Genomic DNA, 10,861 nt, shown 5'->3' on the forward strand with positions numbered 1-10,861 from the left:
GGCAGCCCGGCTGGTGAGCGAGGGGCTTCCCGGTGACACCGTCAAAGGGAGTTGCGCTCAGGTGCGAGGAAGCCTGAACAGCATCGGCACAGCTGCTGAGGGATCACTTGCTTTAGAAAATAAATCCTGACAGTACTGAGCCGCCAGTCACGCATGTAACTTCCCCACTTGTCGGAAGCCGCCCACGTCTGTGAATAACTGTCACTCGGCCGAAAGGAGCTTTTCTGCTAACGCGAAACGAGGACTGAGACGTACTTGCTTCGTCATCGGCGTACAGACACCTTCCCCTGCATGGATCGCGTCTGATTTTCTTCTAATTAAAGCCAAGAACATACCAGGAGGTTCACAAAGTTGTAGCTGAAGTCTGAGGTCTGCCACTCTGTTGAAGCAGAAAAGCAGCAAAGATTTACTGAGGAAAAGAGGCCAAAAATTAAAGTACTCGTTTAAGAAGAAGGAAACCTGCCTACTTTCTCCTGCCTCAATGACTGCTTAATACATCTTAAATACAGCCTTACTAAGTAGCCGATAGTGAGGCTGTTAGAATCTCTAGGTGCCATGGTGGTAAAATAAGGTTTCAGGATCGCAATTTTGAAAGTAAACAACTTTTTCGCTCTCCAATTCCCAGTCAAAAACAAGTTGAAGTTCAGCATTATAGAATTAATTCCACCAGTGCCCATGCGCTTCTGAAAATCCTATTGCAAGTGCTAATTACTAGATGCCTAAATATCAGTGTACGAAAAAAATGCATTTAATTTTACTTCCGAAACTTGCGTTATGCAAGCAAATTTCGTGGCAAGAAATTCCTACTCCAGAGCAAACTTACGGGTTTTTTTCCCTTTTTAGAAAACCTAAAGAATGTCACGATGGTCTTGCTTGGTTTTTTATTAATGCTTTTGCTGAGTATGGCTCAATGTCATTCCCAATTATTTGCAAAGGGACCCGTATGTTTCCAAACCAAGTTAGTGCAGAGCTGTGATTCAGGTAAGCATACTAACACCCTTTTTGGTGATAGCCTTTCTGGATTGTAACCTAATGACTCACAGAGTCATCTGATCACAGATTTGCCTAAGATTTCCAGCTAAGCCTAGCTTTCCTTCAAACCGTAAGAATGCCAAAGAAATGCTGACTTAGAAAAAGAATTTTAATCACAGTAACTTAAAATATATGAAAGATTCTGGGCTTGTAAACAACAAAAGACCTTCCCCACTTTGTAAGGTCTACCTTGCCATGCAAACCCCCAGTTAATTACCAGTTTGTGCTGGACTCGATTTATTTTTTCACAAGTCTTAAGGCGTGATCATTGATTAATACCCTTGAGCTCTTTCTTCTCTGTCAAGAACTTTGTAAGTCCTTCTATAAAGACCACTTCTCTTTCTTTTTCAGGTGACCCATGTGATTTGCCCATGTAAGTGGGCCAGTAGCAGAAACTATAGATAATGGTCCCCTCAGTGTTTGTCATTAAAACAGATGTCATCTCATACGGAACTCAGTAACTGCTTTCATCACATTTATATTTGTGCAGTAGTAGAACTGTAGTAGCATCTCGCCTCAGAGCATACCATGACACTGTACCCTGTGTCTCAGCCAGAATTGCACTCTACTTTATACTCCTCTACTTTTCTACAATATGAGACCACAAGATGCAAGAATTTTTTCCCAGTGTGTTTTTTTGGGGTTGTTGGCTTGGGGTTTTTTTGGGGGGGAAGAGGAACTGCAAGGAATGTAAGAAATAAGTGCTAAATATCTGAAACACCTACTTTGTTTTGTTTAGATATTTCTGTTGGCATTATGTCCAGAAAAACTGCAGAATATATAGGTTCATTTTAAGCTATGCTGTGCTTTTGAAGGTTTTGGAGTTTTTCTTGTCTGAGTATATGTCTAAATGACATTCTCAGTATCAAGCAAATCTCTATGCTGTTTTTGTTAGAAATAAAGTAGCATAAATTATCAGATTCTAAGTCTCTATCTACAGCATATTAGTCTTCTGTCAGAACATAGAATGCAGCTTTCTATTGCTACAGTGAAAAATACCATACAAAAATCCAAAAGGAAATTGCATCTTACTAATTCTGATGTAACTCAGATATGACATAAGGCGCAGTACTATGCTGTGGCTTGTTAATATTCTTGAGTTTTGATGATCTGCTGATATGCTTGAAAACTGCAGAGATTTTATTATCTGGTAATTTCCTCTTCCCTCGAGTTTCTGTGTTGCTATCATGAAAAAAAGGTAGGTAACGTTTTTTTTAGTGAAGATAAAATCTCAGTTTAGAAAATAATTATAAAAAGAAGTTACAAGACTTTGGCTATATCCTCTTGAAGATATTAGGGTCTTTTGTATCCTGCAATACATTTGACCATAAAAAAGTTCATTCATAGCGAACATGCTAAATTGGCTACCAGCTCAAACTTATGCTTACAAAAACCTTTAAAATAACCTTGTTTTCCAGTGATTGATATTGGCCTGATTATTTATAATATCATCAGTCCATAAGAATAACCATGGAAGCCTGTGTGTAACTGAAAGTGGAATAATATCAGCTAAATCGTACAGGAACTGATCCCTAGAATATGAATTTACCCCAGATTTCCACACCCTGTGTGGTTTGTCCTAAGACAAAGTAGATGTTTGCCACATTTTTTAATGTCAATCAAGCTAGTAAATAAATGATTCAAACTAGTTAGCCACTTTCCAATTTTCAAATATTGGATTTTTTTAAAATATATATATATATATATCTTTAAAACTATGAACCAGCTCTGCTTGCTGTGAATTTAAGAACTGTTTTAAGAACTCCAAACCTAGATGCACAAATAACAGATTCATAAAAACCTAGATGCACAAATAACAAATGCATAAAATGAACTGCGGGAAACAACTGCTACTCCTTCCTTTATGGATGGCCTATGAGTAATCCTGATATTTACACAAAGTTTGTCAGCTACCTAAAAATACACGGAAGAAGAGAATTTATTTGTCACTTGTAATGAGATTATTTCCCTCTCTGCTGTAAAAATAGCACATATTCTCGTTGAACACAGTCCAAACTAAGTAGCAAGGTCTAAGTTCTAATCCTGGTCTTCTGCAATTGTTTCAGTCTCATTTACTCCTCTTTAAGGCAAAGATAACAAAATTCATCCACCAGTCTCCTCAAGGTGTTGAGGAGATTAAATGTTTGTAAGAAATGGAATGGTAGCTGCATCTCAAACAACTGGCAGGTAAATATCTAGGCCTTTTATGATCTGAGCTTCACTACTATTGTTATAATATACCATCAATATTATTGTTAATAAAATATAAGGAAAACTAAGCTTGGAAATTAAATCATTCATTACAATTTTCACAAGCAGAGTTCTAAAATAAGGTAACATTTCACTCAGCGTAAGACAAAAATGCTGGAAAGCTTCCGTAAAATGATAGGACTGTAGTTACAAATAGGCGCCAGAGTTCTGGTATCTTGGCTTGGTTTTTGCATTTGCTATTGACTGTTTATGTGACCTTGGGATTCCTCTCAGCCAGTTACTCAGTGCATGATAGCTCAGTTACTTTTGTTTATCTCACTGGGCGCTGGCCTACATTTTTACTCAGATCTGTAAGCCCGTTTGTCATATATCCCATATTTATTTTAATTGTATAGGAGTTTGATTTCCAAGAAGCATCACAAGATAGTTCCCTGTACCATATGATGGCTTTGTCTTTTTAGACTCTTACTTCATATACTAGTTAATGTTCTTTCATATAGGTATGACAACACAACAGTTATGGCTTTTGCCATCTTATTTACATCTTGCTGCATATCTGTATATGTTATTTCCTTTAATGGCTGTATGCTTGACCCTAATGCAGTCTCTATTTTCTGATGGACTCATGAGGTAGTCCCTTTAAGCTATTTTGATACTGATATTTGACTTTTGAAACAAATTACATAAAGCTGGTGTAACAGGATGATACACTATTTACTGTTTGGGGTTTTTTTATTTGCCCTACCAGTTCTGGTGACAATTAAGTCATAGTGAATTTTCTGGCTTATGTATTGTCTCTTTTACTCAACTGTGCATACTAAATCCCCTAAAGTTATTCAGATTAATTGAAATAGTCTTTCTGAGAATCAAAACACTTATAAACCAATAGTAACGTTTGCCCTAAAAACACCTCTCATATAATGGTGATGGGTGATTCAGAAACATTGAACTTGACCTCACTCGCAATGGGAACCTGTGAAAATGACAATTCGAAATACATCCCTGGGACAATGTGAGGTTTCCGGAAGTTAAGGAGAGTCTGCCTACTGCCTTTTGCCAAAGCACACTGTGCAGTACTTCCACAGACTAATCTGCACCATGTCCTGTCCTGAGCCAGCACCCCAACCTGTTGATAAAGCTCGATGGGCTGGTGATTCCCCACTTTCATATACATTGGTATCACTTTCATATACATTGGTATCACTTTCATATACATTGGTATTTGTTTCAATCTGCAGCCAGCCTGAAAATTTTGTCTGCAATACTGCTTTATTTGAATTCATAGCTCATGGGGAAGTAAAAACATGTCCCATGTATAAGATTCGCCTGAGTACACAAGCCTATAAATGAAAAGAGCAAATTTATTCTTGCATGGCAGTTAAGCTCTTTCTTCAAATGAAAGGCATCTAACCAAGAAAGAACACAAATTTTAAAAATAACTGGCATCAGTCTTTCATTCTAGCTGCTGCTTAGGGTTACCTCAAGAAATCTGTCACTAGAAAATCTAGAGGAGCAGCCTCAATACTCAATACACGAGAGTAGTCATGCTCAGTGTGGGACCTTATCCCAGCACTTCTGCCTGTCATTTTTATTTAAAAGTTTTCAAGTTGCTTTTTAATAGAAATGGATCTTCAAAGCATGTGATAAGTTCCTTTTTATTTCTTTGATACTGCTCTCATTTAGGGGGCCTAGTTACCTTGGCATAGCTTCCTGTCATCTTTGAGGAGTCTAATGGAGCATTCTTAAACTTATCTGAAGAAATCCCTCTGAGGAACTTGCCTGCACATCAAAGTGCTAAATTTTTCCTGTATTCATCTTTTGCACAGTTCATTGAATTGTAATGAATCACACATCATTAAGGTTTTAGCTACACAGCACTGGCTTGCTTGCATTCTACAGAAACCACATATGACACATTTAAGATGCTATTAGTTTTAAGGGTCACCATCTCAGATACCTTCTTCCCTCTTTAAATTTACTTGTTGCTTGATCAGACTTGGCATGCAAACATAGTAAACATCATAGAACTATTTTTAGAGGAAAAAATACCTAAGTACAGTTAAAATTCCATCTAGTTCAATGCCATTTCACAGTAGTATTTAGGTTTGGTGAAATACATTATCTCTCTTCTGTTTTCCCTTTTCCTCATTGTTTTCTGCCCGGCCATAGAAAGCAACTCGTGATAGTTGGCTCAGTCCCAGGATGCTTATGCTGTTAGAGAGACTAAACTGGAGGCTTTCTGTATATACAAGTAATACTTCAATAGAAAACCCGTAATGAAGATACCCCATCTGTCCATGAATAATTTCTTGTGAAGCTACTAGGTTAAGTTAGAAGCTGAGAAGTATCAAGTCTTTGAATTTTTAGTACATACATCCCATTTCACATACAGTTTCCTTAGTTTTCAATCTCTTTTCCAAATAACAGATCGAGAAACAGTCTCAAACATAAAATACTAAAGAAAATTTAAAAGTAGGCAAGCCACCTGGAGAGTACCAAGTGGTACTGAAAGTACCAGTAACCTTGGCTATTTTAGGTAAACAAAGGGTGGCATAAGAATTCTGCCTACAGTTTTGAGTTAATTGCCATTTAAGAAGTCTCATTCAAACACTAAGCTTATGTTGCAAGCTCTGCTGAAGCTGGTCACACCACACCATTCTATATTCAGTTATAGTTCTCACTATCTTTCTCACCTACATCCCTTCAGAAAATGTCATACTTCCTTCACATATTGCTTTGTACTGAAGGTATCTCTTAAGAGCAATGAAGGTTTAACTCCATTATAGAGGACAGCATCATAAGTGAGACTAGGACTTTGTAATTAGGAAAAGAAATGCCATTAAGTAAAAACACTTTCATGTCGTGTTTCTACAGCCTCTTCCTTTCTAAGATTTAATTAAAATTGCAATAAAATAAGTGTCACTTCAATCCTGGATAGCAAAGCCTACAGTTTTTCTTATAGAATCAAATGGTAATATTAAAACAACATCAATCATGTTTAATAACTACAAAATACTATTGATGCTCACATCAAAAGGCATCTTTGTTTCCAGAATTAGTTTTTCCCAAAGGTTATAATTAGGTTATTACTTAATCTTATAAAATGAGACAAAACAGCAGAGAAGCTGCGGAAATTATGATCTTCTCCAGGTAAACAGTTAATCAAGCTTCTGACCTTTCAGAGACACTGTGGTAATCTTGTCCTTTCCTTACAAAATTATGGAAAGTATAATGTTTCAGTATCACACAAAGGCTTGGTTCAAGATAATTCAATTTTGCGTGCAAAAAATCTTTCTGCTTTATGCACACTGGTGTAGAATTTAAATTACATACTCTGTTGAGCTACTGCAATACAAAACTCATCAGTTGTTAACGACTGTTCAGAATCATAGCATCATAGAATGGCCTAGGCTGGAAGGGACCTTAGAGATCATTTAATCCAACCTCCCTGTCATGGGCAGGGACGCCTCTCAACTAGATCAGGCAACACATGGGGACCGAATGGGGAATCCTGAAGACCTTCACAGTTCTTCCATAGGGAACAAAATTAAAAGGAATTAGATATATGTCAACCTCCACAGACACTAAAGAAGATATAACAGCAAACTCAGGCCAACACCACTATGCCGCACTTATGTGAATATAGGTACATACGTGGCTCCACAACAGGGTTTAGCAGAGGTGCAAACTTTCTTCCCTCCTGCACTCTGGAGCCTTGCCTTTCCTAACATGAGGCTCATGCACACTTATTCATAGCTGAGATGGCTTAATGTCACGTACTGTGACTGCGCTAGGACAGGTACACCCTTTCTAACCATGCTATTTCATAATTATCTATTGCAAGGGGATTGTGACTTCTTTCAAAACATCCAGGACAGGTCACTATGGTATAGTGCTAAATGAAACATCCGTGTGAGCACATAATATAATTTCTATGGCATGGGACATCTATAGCACTTTCTTTGTTTTTCTTCTTATACTTCTACATTTTCTCATTTAGGCCTTAGAACACCAGAGACAGGAAGAAAAAAAATATTAATCGATCAATAAACACAGCAAAATGCATTTATTGTCACATATTGAACTTTGCATTATATACTGAGTATAAAGATAGAGCTGCATCATACAGTCCAATCTATTTTCCTAGCAGAGCAAAGTCCACTTGGTCTGTTATCAGCTACACAACAGTGTTAAGGTATTCTGAAAAGAATATGTATATCTGCCAAATGGTAACCTAATTGAAATGTTTACTATGATCCCTGTTTTACTAAATTTGATATTTTGTTCTTCCTGCATCCAAGGACACTATTTAATATGGATGTGAAAGCTTTTTTTGAAGGACTCTTCAAATAGTTAAAGAATATAGAATCATAGAATGGCCTAGACTGGAAGGGACCATAGAGATCATCTAGTCCAACCTCCCTGTCATGGGCAGGGACGCCTCTCAACTAGATCAGGCTACTCAAGGCTCTGTCCAACTTGACCTTGAACACCTCCAGGGAGGGGGCAGCCACAACATCTCTGGACAATTTATTCCAAAGTCTTGCCACCCTCATACTGAAGAATTTATCCCTAAGGTCCAATCTAAATCTATTCTCCTTCAACTTAAACCCATTTCCCCTTGTCCTATCAGTGGACACTCTTGTAAAAAGTCCCTCCCCAGCCTTCCTGTAGGTTCCCTTCAGGTACTGGAAGGCAGCTATTAGATCCCCCCGAAGTCTTCTCTTTTCCAGACTGAACAATCCCAGCTCCCGCAGCCTGTCCTCGTAGCAGAGGTGCTCCAGCCCCTGGATCATCCTTGTGGCCCTTCTCTGAACTCGTTCCAACAGATCCATGTCCCTCTTATGGTGGGGGCACTAAAACTGGACGCAATGTTCGAGGTGGGGTCTCATAAGAGCAAAGGGGGAGAATCCCCTCTCTTGACCTGCTGACCACACTTCTCTTGATACATCCCAGGATGCGGTTGACCTTCTGGGCTGCATGAGCGCACTGCTGGATCATGTTGAGCTTCTCATCTATCAACACCCCTAAATCCTTCTCTACAGGGCTACTTTCAACCCACTCTGTGCCCAGTTTGTATTTGTGCCTGGGACTGGCCCAGCCCAGGTGCAGGACCTTGCATTTTGACTTGTTGAAACTCATGCAGTTTGCACTGGCCCATTTCTCAAGCCTATCAAGGTCCCTCTGGATGGCATCTCTTCCCTCAGGTGAGTCCACGGCACCACACAGCTTTGTGTCGTCGGCAAACTTATTGAGGGTGATACATAGTTAAAAGTGAAAGTAACCCAGGAACAGAAATTGTTTTAAGACAAAATCAAGCACAGAGATGCTTTTCCACTTCTTTTTTTTTGGTGATATAGTTTTGCTGAAGAGTAGGATCACACTTCAGAAAGGCAAAATTCAATGGAAGACTAAGCTCTGAGGATGAGTGTGCATAGCTCTTCTGTTATTAGTTCACATAATCACAGAATAAATACATAAAAAGCAACCCAAGACATGAAAAGATGCAATCTAGTAAAAATTCTACATCTATCACAATTGTTCCTGCACTTTTATTTCCTACAGATTCTCTTAATCATTTTCATTTTCTTCACAGTATATTATATTACCTACCCAGGCATAGGGGCCTCTTTCGATGATTGGGTTTCCTCTGAGTTTGTTACTGTAGGACTAGTTAGCTGCTGTCCATATGTAATGGTAAACACGATACCTTGTTTTTGTCCTACCCTTATGAACGTGATTCTTTCTCAGTGAAAGGACATATTTTAGGCAGGGATTTAGGCAGGGATTTCCAGTGAGACCGGGGATGCACAATGGCCAAATCTATGAGTTTCTTCTTATCCCAGAACTGCTTTTTGTTGTAGCCACTCAGATAACTAATCTGGGTTGAATTTAACTTTACAAAAGTACGAGCTTAAAGTGATTGAAAAACTCCAGCATTAATTGTATGCTATAAGTTCTGTTTAAATAACCTTTGTACTAGATTCTGTATCGTATTGCACTGAAAGCACTTCCTCTTTCACTTACGTCATCCATTGCAGTATCTTTTCTTCAGTACACTCTATACTACATAGTATTACAGGATTTGTATATTTTCAGAGAATATGCACTCACTTTTCTGTGAGTCAAATGACTGAATGAGTCTGAATGACTCATGTACTTTGCCTTTCACATTTTCTGGTTATATTTTACTAATTTCAGCAACATTTACTTTACAAACTGTAGCATTCAGAAAGCTTCAAGCATGGCCCAGCTGATTGCCTACACTCAGCGGGTGAGGGCCATGAAGGCATATGGGTGCATGCAGGGCCCCGAAAGCTGCTGCTACAATTGGATCTCTTTGGGCAAGAGCTTGTGTCCAGTAAAAAATGTCTGCGTGTTCCCAAAGACTCCATGGTTATATCAAGTAATACGTGCCACTATGGTACATAAACAAAAGCCTTACATCATAAGACTATACACAAAAGAGCATCAAAGATTAACAAATTCCACTTACGTAATTTATCACCATTCAAGTAAGAAGTAGTGAATTAGTAGGAAAATATCACAGATAGCATGTTTTCATAGTCTAACACTGGGACTGAAATGAAAATAGAGTGTAAGACCTATTTTTTTTTTAACTAAAACTATGCTTTTGCTACAGGAATAGCTGAATTTAAAGATCTGCAAATGTTCATTGTTTGACAACCTAAATACACAATCTCTTCACTACTACTGAAGAGTAAAAAGTCAGGAAAAGTCACCTGTAATTTGAGTGGCCATTACTGCCTCATTTTCTGTCATGAGATTGGATATATACTCATGTTCAAAATTCAAATGTCTGCCAAAAGCAGTGCTTGTGTAGAACTGTTCCAGTAAGACTGTAGCTTACCTACAATAAATCCTTAAACAGATCACTCTATAATTGAAGACCCTTATACCATGTAGTGTTTTGTACTTTTGCAAAAGCTTGAGATTTTGCCTATTCACTGATGTTTACAGGGAAGACCAACATAATATTTTTTATCTCCAAGGCTTGAAATTGCTTCAACTACACATTAAAAAAAAAAGAGTAGTTTCTCTTCTGATATTGAATATGTTTTAGACACATTTATTTTCTAATGTCTTTCAAATATGCATATTTATACAGATAGCATGTATTAACTAAAGCAGGAGTTAGATATATAATTTTTTGGACACGAAACACAGCATTTTGCTCATGGCAAAGAATGTGAATAGAGATCAGTTCTTGCCACATCTTCTAAAATTTAGTTTATAACAGTGAGTTATAGTAGCTTCTTGTAAGCTCTACAGCATTTAGTGAAAAGCATATTCTGATAACACATCCATTTATATTTGCCTATTTCACACACAAAGGTTACTTTTTAAAAATCAGATCTTTTACCTGTAAACTAACTTGTTTTTTTCTTAACTCAGATCTGCATATCATTAACTGATTTAGCCTGAAGTAATCTAAGCAAATGCATACAATGGAAAAGATCCAGAGCTGATGACTCCAGCTATACTATGATTGGAATAGTATGGATTCACACTGAGAAGTTTGTCTGTGGAGTACAACAGTGTAAATACAAGGTAACGCCTTTTTGTCCACCTTTTCCCCCCCCCCCCCCCTTACACC

This window comes from Apaloderma vittatum, unplaced genomic scaffold (genome assembly GCF_000703405.1).
Source record: "Apaloderma vittatum isolate BGI_N311 unplaced genomic scaffold, ASM70340v1 scaffold7974, whole genome shotgun sequence".
Classification (NCBI taxonomy): Eukaryota; Metazoa; Chordata; class Aves; order Trogoniformes; family Trogonidae; genus Apaloderma; species Apaloderma vittatum.